Source organism: Schistocerca americana, chromosome 7, assembly GCF_021461395.2.
Source record: "Schistocerca americana isolate TAMUIC-IGC-003095 chromosome 7, iqSchAmer2.1, whole genome shotgun sequence".
NCBI classification, from domain to species: domain Eukaryota; kingdom Metazoa; phylum Arthropoda; class Insecta; order Orthoptera; family Acrididae; genus Schistocerca; species Schistocerca americana.
In genome coordinates, this window is record NC_060125.1 from 520,782,510 (window position 1) to 520,800,204 (window position 17,695).

The 17,695-nt window shown below is 43.2% G+C and overlaps 1 long non-coding RNA gene across 1 annotated transcript in view; it reads right to left on the bottom strand.

Moving 5' to 3' along the window:
* Positions 1-17,695, bottom strand: part of LOC124622665 — a 640,677-nt gene that overhangs the window by 227,883 nt on the left and 395,099 nt on the right. The gene's annotated exons all lie outside the window — the stretch shown is intronic.

Sequence of the window (17,695 nt, forward strand, 5' to 3'; positions counted from 1 at the left end):
TCTCTTATTGTTGAAGCGATATAATTAAAGACTCAGGAGTGGGATTAAAATTCAGAGTAAAAGGATTTCAACGATAGGATTATGAAACAGCATTCTTAATGAAAGTTAGTAAGAATTACCATGATATACTGAATGAACAGTCTAACGAGCACAGAATAAGGATTGAGATAAACCAAAGAGAGACAAAATTAATGAGAAGTAGCAGAAATGAGGTTAATGATAAACTTAACATCAAAACTGAAACGACTAAGTAGACGAAGTATAGGAATTCTGCTACTTTAGAAGAAAACAACATAGTACGAACGAAGTAAGGACTCTATAAAAAGCGCCGCGGTGAGCGGCCGCGCGGTTTGAGGCGTCATGTCACTGACTGCACGGCCCTTCCCGCCAGAGGTTCGAGTCCTCCTTCGGGCACGGGTGTGTGTGTTGTTCTTAGTGTAAGTTAGTTTGAGCTAGTCTGAGTGAGTTTAAGTAGTGTGTAAGTCTAGGGACCGGTGACCTTAGCAGTTTGGTCCCTCTGTAATTCACACACATTTGAACATTTTGGAACATAAAAAGCAGACTTGCACAGCAGTCAAGATGCTTCCGGCCAAAAGAAGTACACTAGTATCAAGCACCGGTTTTAATGTGAGAAATAATTTTCTGAGAATGTACTTTTAGTAGTGACTCATGGACTCTAAGAAAGTGGGATAAGAATCGAAGCATCTCTAATGTTGTGCTGTGGAAGTATGTTGAAAATTAAGTGGACTGTTGATATAAAAGTAAGGAGTTTCTTCGTACAGTCGACGAACAGAGTAATATTTGGAAAACACTGACAAGAAGGAGGTATAGGATGATACGACGTGTGTTTGAGCATAAGGGAATAATTTCCATGGCACTTGATGGAGCTGCAATGCGTACGGACTGTACGGGATGATTGAGATTGGCATATATCCAACAAATAATTAAGGATATCGGGTGTGAAGTTCTACTCTAATTCAAAGGCGCGTTCACCGTAGGCCAACGAACGATAGCCAACAGTTTCATTGGCAGCGATTTGCTTAGTGTGTACGGACGGGAAATTGGAGCCAGCGAAGCGGTTAGCGTTCGTTGCGGTCAGGTCTCCTGACGTTAGCGTCAAAGCGATGGCGGTTGGTTGGCGTTGGGACCCCTCTCCTTGTGACCCCTCGTGACAGCCACAAGTCGCGCTTAGTATGTTTTATAGACCAATTTCGCTCTTTAATTTAACAAGAGCATCATTATAAACTCTGGTATTTACAGTTTAGAGTACAGCAGTTGTTTGTTAAATTAAAGAGCGAAACCAGTCAATAAAACATACTAAGTGCGACTTGTGGCCGTCCTGAAAAACTTAATTTCAACAGTCGCTGTTTCCGCTGCAGGCAATGCCTGCTCTAGCTAAGTGCTTGTATTTATTGAGTACAAAAATACTGATGTACAGTGTGGAATATGGAGATACCACTAAAGCTGAGAGAGTTTTATCTTTAACAGGAATGTTTAAGTGCGAACTGCGATTATAAAAACAAACTGAAAAGACTAGACGCTTGGGGGTGGGGGGGGTGGGGGGGGGACCCAGTTATTAGAATGTGGGATATGCGGAGCAGACACGGACGGAGGATCACACTAGCGAAGGCCTGTGAACGAGTATCTCGAAAACGGTTAAGCTGGTTGACTGTTCGTGTGCTACTGTCGTGAGCATCTACGAAAAGAGGTAGGACAGTGAAACTACCACTAGGCGCTAATTGGTTGGACATCCACGACTCTTCACAGACCGTGAGAGTCGGAGGCTTATTTGCTCTGTAAAGTAGGATAGATCTGTGGCATTCTGCCAAAAGAACACAAAGCTGGTGCACGCACCAGCAAGTGTTTCGTACTACACCATTCATCGTACATGATTGAACATGGAGCTCCGCCGCAGACCACTCCTACGTGATCACATGTTGACCCAACGATTTACTATTACAGTGGTCACGGGATCATCGGGATTCGACCATCAATCAATGGAAACGTGTTGGCTCTTTGGGTGAATCACATTTTTGCTATACTAGATCGATGGTTGTCTCCACAAACGTCGTCATCGAGGTAAACGGCGGCTGGTAAGGTGCAGCGCGGTACGAACACAGCCTGGGGCCCTATTCTGATCATACTGATCGGTGTAGTAGGTTAATCTCAATAGTGATGTCATTTTCGGTTCTTTATCCAAATATCCTATTCAGTAAGCTTCTGAGACTTGTTACCGAACGGTCCTCCCACCGATTTTACGATAATTGTACCGAGAAGTTTTGGATTTCGGTCTGGCCCTGTCGATCGGTGAGCTGCGGTTTATGTACACCTATAATTTGTTATTTCGAACATATTTAGCGGTTTCAGCTTTGGATTTAGTGATTGTGTTACTAAAGAATCACCAGAGAAGCATCCGGTTGGAAAGTGGGTTCTTAATAGACTATTTTCCTTTGTTAGAAATATGGTTAGGTTAGGTTGTTACTTTGAATGGTTACATAAAAAAAGGTTTCCGTCAATATTCTCTCACAATACGTGTTATTTTTGTGCAAATAAGAGTTTAAAGACCATTAAATATCAAGACATCGGCTCTGCTTACGTATATTACAAGAGTGTGAACTGACGTTACTAGTGACTAAGCGTACTTTTCCCACAAATGGTTTAGTTAGTAATTATCGAAACGTGTTTACAACTTTGAAGTAACAAAGGAAAGCAATTATGTGAAGCCTGATACTGGAAACCTTCCAAACTATCACGCATTTATGATTTATGCAGCACCGTTTGGCAACGAAGTCAGCCTACGTTCCTCTACCCAATAGTACACGAACTGCGCACTGTGTTTCTGTTGTTTGGGGTGGCGAAGTGGTTAGCACGCGGGAATGCGATACGAAAAGCCACGGGTTCACCCACGGATGGGTGCAGAAATATTTTTTTTCCCCTTCATATATGCAACACGTTCTGAGACATTGTTATTCGCGTAAGTTAAGATTCTACTGCAATATTTGTTATTACTTATATGTAAGAGAGCACTTCCTCATTTATGATTTCGTGATTTCTGTGTGTTTAAAAAATGAAACATGAAATTGCTGGAGATGAAATTGCTGTGAGCGAAACAACCAACAGTGACCTTTATATTTTTTCTTGTCGGAAATAAATCACCATTTTTTCCGAATATGTAACGATTTCCGAGTATGCGGTTAGACATGAATCTAAGAGCACAACTTAAATTACTGGGAATGTAAATAGCAGCAGTCATCTTCATAATCTTGCTTGTCACAAGTATTTATCTGTGACCGAATCCTCAACAACAGTAGACAGAGATGAAAGATCTCCGACGCAATATTTTTAGACTGTAGCATCATATACGAAACATTTTCATTCATGAGATGCATGTTATAAACTTCGACGAACTGGAGGAGCTCTCGAAAATGCGTTTCTTCAATTTTGTGCCGGCCGGTATGGCCGTGCGGTTAAAGGCGCTTCAGTCTGGAACCACGTGACCGCTACAGTCGCAGGTTCGAATCCTGCCTCGGGCATGGATGTGTGTGATGTCCTTAGGTTAGTTAGGTTTAATTAGTTCTAAGTTCTAGGCGACTGATGACCTCAGAAGTTAAGTCGCATAATGCTCAGAGCCATTTGAACCATTTGCCATTCAATTTTGTTTTTAAGACCCAATTCGTTGACGTATCATATAGGGAAGTGCGCCACTTAATAATTTGGATCTCTAGGAGCGAATTATAACCACATTCTGTTTATCTTCATATTCTTTGAAACTCTGAGAATCAATTTTTCCGGTATTTTTATAGGTGTATTAATACAATGTGGCACTACACACTATACCTAACTCATTTTTCGAAACGTAAAATCCAAAACACGACGTCAGTGTGAATGAGAATAAGATGACATAATGCGGCATTTACGACAATCTGCAGAATACAGTCAAATACGCTATCGTTATTATGCGTGCATGGAAACATGCGGTCAGGGAAACTGCAATAATTTCTATGCATTTCCGCTGAGAATCATGGAAATGGATATACTGCACCTGATACTGTTAAGGAGGCGGCAAGAGTGATGAAGGCGGGTACGTCAGCTCGATGAAATGCGGCGTCATGCGTTATGGCAACGTAAACGCAATTTTCGGTGCTTCGAAGAATATCGCGCCTGTGTCGTCTGCTAGCCGCTTTGTGCTGTTGGCGCTGTGCGCCGCTTGCTTTTGATTGGCTTGCGCGACGCGAACCGACAACAGCTCTTCGGTTCTCTAGACCAGAACGGGTATCGCTTCCGAAATGCATACTGAATAATGCAAGGGCTCTAATTAGAGTACTAGACCGTTCGCCGCTCTTGAGTACCGAAACAATCGGCACAATGGCGGAAAGATACAGAATAGGCACCCTGGTGGGAGTAGTACTATGCTATGGGAGACAGCCTTCTGTGCTTGCATGGTAGTAATCGAAGACACGCTGACAGCTGCGAACCCTTCATGCTTGATGTCTTCCCCGACGTTGATGTCTTCTTTCAGCGGTATAACTGTCCGTGTCTCGAAGCCAGAACTGCAGCGCGGGATTAGCCGAGCGGTCTTAGGTGCTCCAGTCATGGGCTGTGCGGCTGGTCCCGGCGGAGGTTCGAGTCCTCCCTCGGGCATGGGTATCTGTTTGTCCTTAGGATAATTTAGGTTAAGTAGTGTGTAAGCTTAGGGACTGATGACCTTAGAGTTACGTCACATAAGATTTCACACACATTTGAACAAGCTAGAACCGTGCTACGGTGGTTTGAGGACCATTACAACACCGGCCGCGGTGGCCGTGCGGTTCTGGCGCTGCAGTCCGGAACCGCGAGGCTGCTACGGTCGCAGGTTCGAATGCTGCCTCGGGCATGGGTGTGTGTAATGTCCTTAGGTTAGTTAGGTTTAAGTAGTTCTAAGTTCTAGGGGACTGATGACCTAAGATGTTGAGTTCCATAGTGCTCAGAGCCATTTGAACCATTACAGCGAACTCACGTTGAAATCTGGGTGACCAAATTCGCCTGATGTAAATCTTATGGAACGTATCTGTCTCGCTGTCGGGCACCATCATCGCGTACGCAAATCAGTGTCCCGTTATAGACGCCAATTACACGATCTGTGTGTAGACATCCAATGTCACATACCTGCGCGCAAACCTACCAACAAACTTGCGGATCCCCGATGCGTAGTACAGTGATGTATGTCGTTCTAACCGAGCGAGGTAGCGCAGTGGTTAGCACACTGGACTCGCATTCGGGAGGACGACGGTTCAATCCCGCGTCCGGCCATCCAGATTTAGGTTTTCCGTGATTTCCCTAAATCGCTCCAGGCAAATGCTGGGATGGTTCCTTTGAAAGGGCACGGCCGACTTCTTTCCCCGTCGTTCCCTAATCTGATGAGACCGATGACCTCGCTGTTTGGTCTCTTCCCCTAAACAATCCAATCCAATCCTATGTCGTTCTAAAGACTGACAAACGAGCTAGTAAGCAGGTGGTAATAATATTTTGACTCATCATTGTGTAGAACGTAACTATAGCAATGACAAATCAACACATAAACTGTGATCAGTTTGCAGATAGGGTGCCACAGGTGTGCAGTACGCTATGCTGCTCTCGCGGCACCAGTGGGGAGGAAGACGTTGGGAGGGTGTCGACGCGGCTGACGCTTCCCTCCAAGTTACGAGCCCGTCGCGCCTCGTCTAATGGGGCCCGGGCGTTAGTGTGATGAGGGCCTAATCGCGCGCTGCTCCATATGCATGGCCCCGTGAGAGGTGGCCTCTGTGCCGGCGATGCGTCTTAATTATGGAGCTCCTAACTACCTGCCTGGGACTCGATCCCGCAGCCGCCGGCGCGGGCGCGGGCGTCGTTAGCCCGCCTCCACAGCTGCGCGCGGCTCTCCTCTCAGCTCTACGGCTAGCTATCCTTTCCAGCAACTCGTTATCTCAACTGAAGGTAAAATAATCTCAGTGATTAAGATATTATGCGTTTTTCCTCAACTACTTCTCCAAGCCCAAGGTTTGGAAGGCTACCTGTAATAAAGGCGATCCTTCTGATCCCTACTATTACATAAATGGCAATGTCCCGACTGATTGACTCACTCACTGATTCATCATCGGCCATCCCAAACCCCTACAACAGATACAAGAAATCTGGAGAGGCCGTGGATTTCACACTATAGCCATCATTTAAGAAGGGGCTGTCCGAGCTTACGTTTCTAAAAGGTATGAAATAGTTGAAAGTACGTAGCATTTAATGAAAATTCGAAGACAGAAGTACGAGAATTGGTATTTGGTTTCACAGTTAGAAACAAAAAGTATGTCTTTCAGCGTCCGCAGCTCGTGGTCGTGCGGTAGCGTTCTCGCTTCCCATGCCCGGGTTCCCGGGTTCGATTTCCGGCGGGGTCAGGGATTTTCTCTTTGCCTCGTGCTGACTGGGTGTTGTGTGGTGTCCTTAGGTTAGTTAGGTTTAAGTAGTTCTAAATTCTAGGGGACTGATGACCATAGATGTTAAGTCCCATAGTGCTCCGAGCCATTTGAACCATGTTTTTCAGCATTTTTGGAAATTTAATCAATAAGGGGGTAAAATAATGGATGAAAGTTTTTTTGGAAATAATTCATTGTTAAAGAACTGCTAAAGCATTTTTAAAGCCATATCTATGAAGATTAGCATTTGACTTCTCAGTTAGAAATAAAAAAAGAATACAGCTTTCAGTAATTTTGAAAATTCAGTACCCTAACAGAGTGAATCAGAGGATGAAACGTTTTATGAAATTATTTCATTATGAAAACGTTTTCAAAGCTGTATCTATGAAAATTTGTATTTGGTTTCTCTGTTAAAAATTTAAAAATGTGTCACTGTTTTTGGAAATTCAACCCCTTAGGGCCTGAAATAGGCGGTGAAGATTTTTAAGAAAATATTTCGTTACATTAAAAAAGGATTTAATGCTAAATCTATTAAATTGGTGTTTCACTTCTCGGTTAGACATAAATAAATACTTGATAGGGGATAAAAATTCCTATGGTAATATCATACAAGAATGTAAAAGGCTTCCAGAATCACTTTTTGGTCAGAAGTCCACTCGGAAAAGATCCTGCTTCTATGATCATATTGACATGAAAAGTTTGGAAGGAGTTAAAATTTTGGAAAAAAACATAAAAAAATCTGATTAAAGGACAACAAAAAATTTGTGCAGACCATATAGACTGCCCAAGCGCAGCAGCGGACGCTAAGCTAGTCCTAGGATATACAGGGTGGTGAGAATGAGTATGGAAGGCTTGTAAGGGTGTTGCACGTTAGGTTGTGCTGAGAAATAATTCTTAAGGGCAAAACTCGATACGTTGCGCCGCTTCCGAGATAATTACCGTTGAAGTTATCCAATAAGGCCGTTGCGCACCCATAATCAAGCGGCTCGCCACATACAGTTAGTACATTAACTTACGTGTTTCTGCATTTTACCATTCATCACACAAGCTAAAATTTCTGCATATGTCATCTTGTATCCTTCTACAGTCTCCCAATGACGACACCTTCCCGTACACGACATAATAATCAGCAATCATTTATGTATATGGAGAACTAGTTAGCGCCCACTGCCTGTGTCACATGGAATGTACAGTCTGCACGGATTTTCTGGTTTTTGTTTTTCTTTATTAGAATTATTATGTAGTTCACAAAACGCAAAATCTTCTGAACTTTTAACGCTGATTAAAGCCATAGAAGCATGTTCTTTTCCGAATCTAGTTCTCGTCAAAACGCAATTCTGGTAGCTGGAGACCAAGGTTTGTGATAATCATGCCTTGTGCGTTATTGTGATGAAATTTACGTTGAAACTTTTATCCTCAAACACATATTTCTTTATATCTAACCGAGAAGAGAGATAGTAGTTTTCATAGATTTTGCTTTAAAAATTTTCATCTATTCCCCCCCCCCCCCCTCCCTTAGGGATTGAATGTCAAAAATCAGTGAAACACTATTTTTTATTTCTAACAGAAAAACCAAATAAAAATGTTCATAGCTGTAGCTTTAAAAATGGCTTCATTATGAAACATTTCCATAAAAAATTTTATCTCCCATTTCACACCTTAGGAGTTTAATTTCCAAAAACCATAAAGCACGTATTTTTTATTTGTAACCGAGAAATGAAATATCTAATTTCATACATAAAGCTTTCTAAATACTTTTCTAGTTCTTTAATAGTTATTACTTTAAAAAATTACCCACTATTTCGCCCTCAGAGGCGTGAAGTTCCCAAAAATTCTGAAAAACATTTTTCTTTATTTCTGACCGAAAAAGCTAATATGAACTTTCTTAGGTCTAGCTTTGAAATTGCCTTAATAGCAACATATTTTCAAAAAAAAAAAACTTTTACATCACCTTAGGGATGGCATTTCGAAAAGTTCTGTCATAAACGACGCCTAAACAGGTTTCCCAAATTTAGAATTTATGCCGGCTGAGGTGGCCGAGTGGTTCTAGGCGCTTCAGTCTGGAACCGCGCGACGGATACGGTCGCAGGTTCGAATCCTGCTTCGGGTATGGATGTGTGTGACGTCCTTAGGTTAGTTAGTTTCAAGTAGTTCTAAGTTCTAGGGGATTGGTGACCTCAGATGTTAAGTCCCATAGTGCTCAGAGCCATTTGAACCATTTTTAGAATTTATACCTTAGCGGTTCGGGCTGGTCGACGGTGAGTCATTCAGTCAGGATACTGCCTTCTACATGTACAGACAGTAGCGGTCCTACCGCACTTCGGTGGCGCCCTCATGACGATACCTTCGTCTGTAATGAACACTCGCCATCGACGACGACGTACTGCGTTCTGTTATTTAAGAAGAGGTATGGTTTTTGAGTGTTTAGTTACTTCTTTGTTTAGGTGGCGAACGCACGGCGGAAGAAAGGAAGCAGCGCGAGGTCGTGAAGGCACGGCGGGTTTAGGCGAGGCGGAACAAAGCTATCAACGGTCTGGGCGCAGGAGGCCGCTCTCCGTGGTCATCCTCCGGGTCTCGGGGGACGGCGGGGGCGGCTGCGATCAGCGTCGCTTCCAATCTGCCCCCGGGGGCGGCGGAGGCGGAGGCAGCCGCGCTCGCCGCTCGCTCATTAGATTACCGTGCACTGGCGCCACCGTCTCCCCGCCAAGAAACCTGATTACGGGACACTCTGCCCGGAAAGGCGCGCCTCTCCCGTTGGAAAAGCGACGGGCCACTAGCCAGACACGCAGCTGCTGGAACCAAGCTCTTCATTCCAAAAGCATCGAACTGAGCAAATCGTGACAGTACAGGGTGTTTCAAAAAGAATAACCTGATTTCAAAACTCCGTATTTACTGATAAAACATACTACAAACACGGGATCAGTTGCAAAACACACACAAAACCGTGTAGTTTTAGTTTTGCTATTACAAATGCTCAATGTGACGATCAGCAGAAGCACGAACAACACCTAGACAATAGCTAAATTTGTCAAACTTTACACACTTTATCTACTTTTACAGAAGTTATGGCAGCTGTTACTCTGCTCTTCACGTTTCTATGTGAAGAGGAGATGAACACACTTTCCTTCACATATCCTCACAAGAAAAAATCGCAAAGGGTCATTTCTGGCGATCTTTGATTCCAAGATTGCAGGGCAGTATCTGGGGGTCCTGTGCGCCCTTGTTGTGCAAGTGTGCTGCAGCTCCATCATGTTGAAAAATGAAGTCCTCCGAATCTTCCTGAATTTGTGGAAAAAATCCAGTTCTCAGAAAAGAAGGGATCGTAACTTTTTCACGAGAAATGGCGCAAAAAACCTTCACTCAAGGTGAGCCTCTTTCGTGCTCAGTAACGTCATGAGGGCTATGGATTACCCACATTCGCACGTTATGTCAGCTTACTTTTTACCTCTAAAAAATTCTGCGATAAAAATTCAATCGTCTTCCATGTCCTGAAGTCAACCTGTTTCCAATCAGCACCAACCCGAAGAGCTTGCACTAATTGTAGTCTGTATGGTTCATAGACCAAACGGTACCTTAACAGCTCCAAAAAATCGTGTGAGACATTGCCAGTTCTCTACCTGCGCGGCAAGTGGACTTTCGTTGACTCCGCTCAAATGTTTGCTGCATTTTTTCCTCCATTCCATCTGAAGTGCGAGGTCGACCTGGTCTCATACCTTGGCACAAGCATCCGTATTTCCAGATTAACGATACCAGCGAGGAATGTTTTTGGGTGCAGGCGGATCAATGACAAAACGCCGATGTGAAGGAGCTGCCCCGAAATCACTGACGCGCTCTTTGCAAACTGCAGCACACAAAAAGCCTTCTGTTGAGCGGACGCCATCTTACTTCTGAATTATAGCAAAGTGAGAAGACATATTGACTAACATCTAATGGCGATTTTCCGAAACTCTAGGCCACGACCATTCAAACAACACCCATTTCTTTGCCAGCAAGTCCCAGATTTAGTACTGATCATCGCCCAAAATAAGGTGATTCATTAGTATTCTAATAATGTTTACACTTTATGGAATCAGTGGCGCTATAAACAACTCATTCATAAAAAGCCGTGCTAAATATTGCGAGTAATGCAGGAAGGAGACAAGGGTCAAATCGTCAGTTGGTCCCACAAGGTTCAATGTTGGGTCCATTGTTGTTCATTACTTTGCACTGTTCCCGTAAGATGTAAAAACTCGAGCATTTATTGAAAGATTCAAAATGATGAAGCGAAGTTTTAGGCAAATAATAGAGGGAAGAATGTTGCAGCTGAAGGATAGTATACCTAGGTACAAGTGATTTTTCATGATCAGTGCTTCAGTCTAATGACCTATTTTAGAATCACATGAAGTAAAGTGCAGTAAAGACTACCGTAAGCAGTCCCTGGCATTTTCTTCTGTTTTTGTTGTTACTGGACATGATGTCCTGTTTTTAACAGCGTTTGTAAATATTGCGAGTTTTACTTATTTATGTACCGTGTAATATACAGGGTTATTACAAATGATTGAAGCGATTTCAAAGCTCTACAATAACTTTATTATTTGAGATATTTTCACAATGCTTTGCACACACATACAAAAACTCAAAAAGTTTTTTTAGGCATTCACAAATGTTCGATATGTGCCCCTTTAGTGATTCGGCAGACATCAAGCCGATAATCAAGTTCCTCCCACACTCGGCGCAGCATGTCCCCCCATCAATGAGTTCGAAAGCATCGTTGATGCGAGCTCGCAGTTCTGGCACATTTCTTGGTAGAGGAGGTTTAAACACTGAATCTTTCACATAACCCCACAGAAAGAAATCGCATGGGGTTAAGTCGGGAGAGCGTGGAGGCCATAACATGAATTGCTGATCATGATCTCCACCACGACCGATCCATCGGTTTTCCAATCTCCTGTTTAAGAAATGCCGAACATCATGATGGAAGTGCGGTGGAGCACCATCCTGTTGAAAGATGAAGTCGGCGCTGTCGGTCTCCAGTTGTGGCATGAGCCAATTTTCCAGCATGTCCAGATACACGTGTCCTGTAACGTTTTTTTCGCAGAAGAAAAAGGGGCCGTAAACTTTAAACCGTGAGATTGCATAAAACACGTTAACTTTTGGTGAATTGCGAATTTGCTGCATGAATGCATGAGGATTCTCTACCGCCCAGATTCGCACATTGTGTCTGTTCACTTCACCATTAAGAAAAAATGTTGCTTCATCACTGAAAACAAGTTTCGCACTGAACGCATCCTCTTCCATGAGCTGTTGCAACCGCACCGAAAATTCAAAGCGTTTGACTTTGTCATCGGGTGTCAGGGCTTGTAGCAACCGTAAACGGTAAGGCTTCTGCTTTAGCCTTTTCCGTAAGATTTTCCAAACCGTCGGCTGTGGTACGTTTAGCTCCCTGCTTGCTTTATTCGTCGACTTCCGCGGGCTACGCGTGAAACTTGCCCGCACGCGTTCAACCGTTTCTTCGCTAACTGCAGGCCGACCCGTTGATTTCCCCTTACAGAGGCATCCAGAAGCTTTAAAGTGCGCATACCATCGCCGAATGGAGTTAGCAGTTGGTGGATCTTTGTTGAACTTCGTCCTGAAGTGTCGTGCCACTGTTACGACTGACTGATGTGAGTGCATTTCAAGCACGACATACGCTTTCTCGGCTCCTGTCGCCATTTTGTCTCACTGCGCTCTCGAGCGCTCTGGCGGCAGAAACCTGAAGTGCGGCTTCAGCCGAACAAAACTTTGAGTTTTTCTACGTATCTGTAGTGTGTCGTGACCATATGTCAATGAATGGAGCTACAGTGAATTTATGAAGTCGCTTCAATCATTTGTAATAGCCCTGTATTTAAGATATTTGGAATATATTATTAATTCTTCAGTTACAGAGTTTTATGATGAGAAAAATTCTTAGTTACACAACTTGCGGACAGCTGAGCCGTGTTACGTCAGTCGTGCTCCATATCTTGTACCTTGAAACGAAAGATTCTACTATGGAACACGTTTCAGATGTTTAGAACTCCATCATCAGGTAAATTTATGTGAATTAATGCGACGTGTGTGTTTGTTGGGTTTGCGACTTTCAGGTAACCTGTGGCACTGCCCCAGGGGTCACAGACAACCTTTTCTGTCGTGTTACATCACTTACGCTTTGTAAATACTTCAGTAGTGCGAATAAAATAAATTTTGACTGACAACAGTAACCTGTAGTTTCAGTCGACACATAGGTAACGTTTAACCTAAAATGTTCGCCTTTACACATTTATTTTCCTTACTGTACCTGATAGTGAAAAGAGGAATACAGTGATACTACGTAAGTTGTCGTTGGTAGTGAAAACTTTGGCAAATGAAATTAGGTACACACGCTGAATGTGAGATCAAAGTCTGCCTGAATCTCTAATACAAACCAATTCTGGAGTTATCTGCAACAGTTGTAGGCAACCTACTTGTATACTTCAAAAAAGAAGCTAGCCTATTATGGAGCCCTGAGGAACATCACATATTAAAATAACTCGGTCTCTCTTTATGTGACAGCCTAATAAAATCGTCTGTATCCTAAGTAAGACTGAAGCCAATCCACTGGATAACCAATAATTCCAACACTCATCAAAGAATATACTCTCCTGTAAAAAGTCACAGCAGATACCGAATTAGCAATTTTAATCCACATCTCGTACTGTCTAGTGAATGCTTAAATGATGAGCGATTCAAGAAACCAAACATCACTCCGTTAACGCCTTGCGCTCAGAAACGTAGGTAGCTCCTCTTCTTTGATTAGCAACGTTTCAACGAGTCTCCTGCTTCTCATCTTCAGGTGATGTTCAGGAAGGCGGAGATGACAAATAGTACACTCGCTGCTACAAGACAACGCTGCCACTCAACTGAAATGCGAAGATTTCATCAATAAATTTCGTCGTCAACACCTGTGCCCCTATAAATTGCTGTTCTGTACGCCGCCAATTTCGAAAAATTTTCAAAAACTCGTCTATAGTTATCAGTTTCATCTTCTTCTCCCACCTTATGAAGATACCATATCAGTCAACATCGACAACGATGCGGGGAAAACTTTGAAGCTACTACTGTGAAGGTTCTAATAATGTGGTTATATTTAATGGCGTGCTACCTATGAAGTTTCGTTGAAGATACTTACCTGTGATGCAAGAAAATTAGCAGTTGAATCTACAAGACTGTAAGCAATATCTGCCCAGCTGCTGTAATTCTTTGCACCTGTCAGCCTTGCAGTCGACGGCACAATAAAGCACACATTCCTATCTTTTTGTCTCTACTTCGGTTCATTCGCGGAACGTCTGAGACAGTAGCCTAAGCAAACATACATACATCATCACAGATGGAAGTCAATTACGTATCAGTTCTTCTCGGCAGTATTTCACAGAAAGATGTTCACGGCATGATTGTGTAAGCAACGCGTTAATAGTAACTGGTGTCGTACCAATCTTAATCGTGAATGATATCACATATCACGGGAAGAAACTAATGCAGTGATTGTGAACAAAAAAATACAATGAAATAGTTACGTGCGTCGGTTCCACACATTTTAATGGAATCCAAACATTTTTAGAGGGTTTATGCCTTTATCTAAAAATGTTATCTGTCTACACCATCTGTTCACAAGTATCCACCCATCTCTTAGCGATCATTAATGTAGGGTGTGTCCACTCTTCGCCTCTACGACAGTTGAACATTTTCAATGGTTGTCTGAATGTTTGTGGAGAAGTGTTAGCCTACTCTCCCTCAAGGGCCAAAACTAGAGAATGTTCAGACGTTAGACGATGGGGTCTGGAGCGAAATCGACGTTCTGACTCATCCCAAAGGCGTTCCATTGAGCTCAGGTCAAGACTCTGGGCAGGCCAGTCCATTGTAGGAATGTTATTCTCCACAAACAATTGTCTCACAAATGCTGCTTTACAACAAAGTGCATTGTCATGCTGACACAGTAATCGTCATAGAACGGTTCCTGTGCTGTACGCACTACACAATGCTGTAAAAAGGGTTCGTATCTTTACGCAGTAGCTTCTGCATAAATCGTCGAAATTTTGTGCGTAAAATGGAAACAACAGCCCGCAGTACATCCAGAAGCACACCAATAATCAATGACACAGAGAAAATGTGACAGATCATTTTGCTTCTCTGTTCTGCCGGTTTTGATACAAGCAAATATTTTTATAGAAACACGAAATGTAACAAACAAATGCAAGAACATGTCACGGAAAAAAAGAATGCCGAAAAAAATAGAGGGTCATCGAAATGTATCGTAAATGTTATCAAGTTATCAAGCCTGAAACTGAGAAATATCAGTATTGCGTTGATCTGGATCGCATTTGGCCGAGTCTTTGTAGCTCACACTTCAGCACAGTCGGAGCAGAGGCTGTCAAAGAATATTGTTACTACGCGCCTTTGACGTCAAAAGCAGCGCAGAGCCTTGATGGGAATGCAAATCTGCAGAGATTCACGGATAGCGTGGCCGATCCACGTGCGGAAGCGAAACCAGAGGCCTTTGTTGCTGGAGCCGCTCGCTTTTCCATTTCCTCCCGCGGCGTCGAAATTCGTTAGGAAGCCGCCACATCAAAGCTGCGCGTGCCGCCATCCGTTATCCGGAGTTACCGAAGTTGAGCAACCGTCAAAACAAGCCAACTTCCGCCCCCGCCACCGCCCCCGCACCATTGGCCTGTCGCTGTAACTCCTAAGGGGCGTTACGTTACCACGAACGCTGTCGCAGCGACTTACAAATGTGCAGAGACTTTTCTTTCTCACGAGAAATACTCTCCACATAACTCAGAGGATTTCGCGATTGTTTCTCTCCCACGTGCAGTCGACATAAATCCTAAAGTAGTAACCATCTACATCTAAGTGATTACTCTGCTATTCACAATAAAGTGCCTGGCAGAAGTTTAAGCTGTCTCTCCACCGTTCCACTCCCTAACGACGCGCGGAAAAAACGAGCTCTTAAATTTTTCTGTGTGAGCCCTGATTTCTCTTATTTTATCGTGATGATCATTTCTCCCTATGGAGGTGGGTGCCAACAGAATGTTATCGCAATCGGAAGAGAAAACCGGTGATTGAAATTTCATGAGGAGATCCCGTCGCAACGCCTTTGTTTTAATTACTGCCACGGCAATTCACGTATATATGGCACTATCTCCTCTGCTTCGCGATAACACTAAACGAGCTGCCCTTATTTAAACTTTTTCGATGTCATCCGTCAGTCCCACCTGACGCGGATCCCACACAGCACAGAAATACTCATGGATAGGGCGGACAATTGTGGTGTGAGCAGTTTCTTTAGTAGACCTGTTGCACCTTCTAAGTATCACTCATGGTACTATCAAATGACCACTACTGTCCACTCTACTCTCACGAATTCGGAATGAAAGATGTACAAAAAATAATTATATAAAAACAACACTCACAACAGAATTTTAATTTTTCTCTGACACGATATCCCAAATCGATTGTATTGTGTATAGAAGCGGGGACCGTAGCCGAGAGTGGTCCACAACCCCATACATTTCACATACATTTCACATAAATTTTCTCAGCATGTTATAGTCTTAGATGGAGATTTCAATTTACCAGATATAGACTGGGACACTCAGATGTTTAGGACGGGTGGTAGGGACAGAGCATCGAGTGACATTATACTGAGTGCACTATCCGAAAATTATCTCGAGCAATTAAACAGAGAACCGACTCGTGGAGATAACATCTTGGACCTACTGATAACAAACAGACCCGAACTTTTCGACTCTGTATGTGCAGAACAGGGAATCAGTGATCATAAGGCCGTTGCAGTATCCCTGAATATGGAAGTTAATAGGAATATAAAAAAAGGGAGGAAGGTTTATCTGTTTAGCAAGAGTAATAGAAGGCAGATTTCAGACTACCTAACAGATCAAAGCGAAAATTTCTGTTCCGACACTGACAATGTTGAGTGTTTATGGAAAAAGTTCAAGGCAATCGTAAAATGCGTTTTAGACAGGTACGTGCCAAGTAAAACTGTGAGGGAGGGGAAAAACCCACCGTGGTACAACAACAAAGTTAGGAAACTACTGCGAAAGCAAAGAGAGCTTCACTCCAAGTTTAAACGCAGCCAAAACCTCTCAGACAAACAGAAGCTAAACGATGTCAAAGTTAGCGTAAGGAGGGCTATGCGTGAAGCGTTCAGTGAATTCGAAACTAAAATTCTATGTACCGACTTGACAGAAAATCCTAGGAAGTTCTGGTCTTACGTTAAATCAGTAAGTGGCTCGAAACAGCATATCCAGACACTCCGGGATGATGATGGCATTGAAACAGAGGATGACACGCGTAAAGCTGAAATACTAAACACCTTTTTCCAAAGCTGTTTCACAGAGGAAGACCGCACTGCAGTTCCTTCTCTAAATCCTCGCACAAACGAAAAAATGGCTGACATCGAAATAAGTGTCCAAGGAATCACTCAACAGAGGAAAATCCACTGGACCTGACGGGATACCAATTCGATTCTACACAGAGTACGCGAAAGAACTTGCCCCCCATCTAACAGCCTTGTACCGCACGTCTCTAGAGGAACGGAGGGTTCCAAATGATTGGAAAAGAGCACAGGCAGTCCCAGTCTTCAAGAAGGGTCGTCGAGCAGATGCGCAAAACTATAGACATATATTTCTGACGTCGATCTGTTGTAGAATTTTAGAACATGTTTTTTGCTCGAGTATCATGTTGTTTTTAGAAACCCAGAATCTACTATGTAGGTATCAACATGGATTCTGGAAACAGCGATCGTGTGAGACCCAACTCGCTTTATTTGTTCATGAGACCCAGAAAATATTACATACAGGCTCCCAGGTAGATGCTATTTTTCTTGACTTCCGGAAGGCGTTCGATACAGTTCCGCACTGTCGCCTGATAAACAAAGTAAGAGCCTACGGAATATCAGACCAGCTGTGTGGCTGGATTGAAGAGTTTTTAGCAAACAGAACACAGCACGTTGTTATCAATGGAGAGACGTCTACAGACGTTAAAGTAACCTCTGGCGTGCCACAGGGGAGTGTTATGGGACCATTGTTTTTCACAATATATATAAATGACCTAGTAGATAGTGTCGGAAGTTCCATGCGGCTTTTCGCGGATGATGCTGTAGTATACAGAGAAGTTGCAGCATTAGAAAATTGTAGCGAAACGCAGGAAGATCTGCAGCGGATAGGCACTTGGTGCAGGGAGTGGCATCTGTCCCGTAACATAGACAAATGTAATGTATTGCG